Here is a 2,500-nt window from a genome sequence, read left to right on the forward strand (position 1 = left end):
AAAACACAATTATTACAACCTTTAAATCCGAACCTGCAAACCTTCAGCACTAAAAACATGTTGCAAATGAATTTTAAAGCCATAATTTGGGAAGTCAATTTATATGGACTGATCGGATTTGATGTGTACTTAAAAGTAGACACATTCCCCCTTGCTGTTAACCACATTAAGTAGTTTAAAAGTAGTAAACAGCTACAAAAAAATCATGCAAAATAGCCCTATTACAAAAATATTGCTATAACACAACCAGACAAACACAAATCACACTCACCGAAGCGCTTAATCAGAATTGTCCCAGACAACTCGACATTACAAACAGCAAACTAATTAATACTACCCAACAATGGTCATACAAACATTAGATCTAATACACACACACACACACACACACACACACACATTTATGATTTACACGACAATCTGTCGAAACAAAGAACATATTCAACCAAACAAGGAAAGCTGCCTTCACAAAACAAAACAAGGCAAAACCCGGGCGAATCTACATACAGAAGGCCAATTCGCATTAAATTATACATTTAATAACATGAAGAGCTTATCAAACAGAGTCCTTATGAACTTCAGAACCTTTTATCATCAAACCTGCCTATCAAAATGCATTTAAATACCTACTAAAATGACATTATATCATTATAATCCTTTCACACACACTTTGTGGCTAAAATTACCACTCTAAAACCCCCAAAAGCTAGAAATCAATTGCAACTGCAGAAAAAAACAAGACATTATTCTTATACCTGGACTCAATTAAAGGGAATCCTAGAAAGGAATAAACAAAACATAAAAATATATAGTGCTTTTTTTTTTTTAAATATCAAGATTAATGTTTAAGATGAGGCTGGAAAGTATAAATGTACACACATGCACAGGAAAAACAACACAAGTGAATGTTTTGGGAACTATATATGACTGTATATATATATTATTATATATAATAACAAGGAATCTACTGTACCAGGATCAGATATGAATTACAATAAATACAAAACATCTCCTGTAACAGCGCTAAACAAAACAAATCCCACAATGCCTTAAAAGAAGCAGAACTGTACAGATCGGGTGACATGATGAACATTTGTCTGGAATGTGTGATTAGGAATAAAACACTGATATTATGATATTAAAAGTTCATTTTCTGTCTCGTTCCCTTGGTCATCATATAAATGATGATTAATTGATTATCATGCAGCATGCTTAACCAACCTCTGCAACATAACCAGACCCGAAATACTTGCACATTATCAGTCACCTGACAAACTCCTGAGAAATTTAAGTCCATAAAACCTGTCAGTTTATATTCAAACCTCGATTCCTGTACGATCACGACGTCCTAAAACCTACACAAACACACTATATTTACAATAAAAGGTGACTTATTTCTATTAATAAATTAAATGGTTCTGCTCAGAGCCTTCTGAGGGAATCTGGATTTAAAGGTGAAGCGCTGTTCAAAGGGAAGTGAAGTGAATCTGCGCCTTTTAGAGCCATGTAAGCAAATCTGGACTCAAAAAAAGCAAAGCGGATTAACACTCTTCAAAGTGGAGTGAATCTGTGCTGCGAATCCAAAAGTGAAGCGAAGTGAATCACCACTCTTCAAAGTAAAGTAAAGCAAATCTGTGTTGTTCAGACTTGCTTAAGCAAATCTAGATTCAAAAGTGAAGTGAATCCGCACTCTTCAACCTGAAGCAAATTGAATCTGCATTGTTCAGATTCATCTAAACAAATCTGAATTCAAAAGTGAAGCGAATCAGCACTCTTCAAAGTGAAACAAATTGAACCTGTGCCGTTCATGGATATCTGAGTGGATCTAGATCCAAAAGTATAGCAGGTGAATCACCACTCTTCAAAGTAAAGTAAAGCGAATCTGTACAGTTCAGAGTTGCTTAGGCAAATCTGGATTCAAAAGTGAAGTGAATCCGCACTCTTCAACCTGAAGCAAATTGAATCTGCATTGTTCAGATTCATCTAAACAAATCTAAATTCAAAAGTGAAGCGAATCAGCACTCTTCAAAGTGAAACAAATTGAACCTGTGCCGTTCATGGATATCTGAGTGGATCTAGATCCAAAAGTGAAGCAGGTGAATCACCACTCTTCAAAGTAAAGTAAAGCGAATCTGTGCAGTTCAGAGTTGCTTAGGCAAATCTGGATTCAAAAGTGAAGTGAATCAGCACTCTTCAACCTGAAGCAAATTGAATTTGCATAGTTCAGATTCATCTAAACAAATCTGAATTCAAAAGTGAAGCGAATCAGCACTCTTCAAAGTGAAACAAATTGAACATGTGCTGTTCATGGATATCTGAGCGGACCTGAATTCAAAAGTGAAGCGAAGCAAATCAGCATTCTTCAAAATTAGGTGAAGCAAATCTGCGCTGCTAAAATCCATCCGAGCAAATCAGGATCCAAAACTGAAGCGAAGTGAATCTGCAAGGTTACATCCATCTGATCAAATCAGGATTCAAAACTGAAGCGATGTGAATCTGC

At 35.7% G+C, this 2,500-nt stretch overlaps 1 protein-coding gene across 2 annotated transcripts in view; it reads right to left on the reverse strand.

The window, feature by feature from the left end:
• The window catches only part of e2f1 (E2F transcription factor 1), a 23,150-nt gene that overhangs the window by 120 nt on the left and 20,530 nt on the right, over positions 1 to 2,500 (reverse strand). Inside the window, exons 7-8 of one of the 2 annotated variants that reach the window (XR_012398813.1) lie at positions 1,949 to 2,500; positions 1 to 1,698 (exon numbers count right to left, since the gene is read on the reverse strand). The exon at positions 1 to 1,698 is cut by the window's left edge and continues 120 nt beyond it; the exon at positions 1,949 to 2,500 is cut by the window's right edge and continues 764 nt beyond it. The gene's annotated coding sequence lies outside the window, so the exon portion shown is untranslated. The other variant, XM_005174533.6, reaches the window with a different exon arrangement.

Source organism: Danio rerio, chromosome 23 (genome assembly GCF_049306965.1).
Source record: "Danio rerio strain Tuebingen ecotype United States chromosome 23, GRCz12tu, whole genome shotgun sequence".
Classification (NCBI taxonomy): Eukaryota; Metazoa; Chordata; class Actinopteri; order Cypriniformes; family Danionidae; genus Danio; species Danio rerio.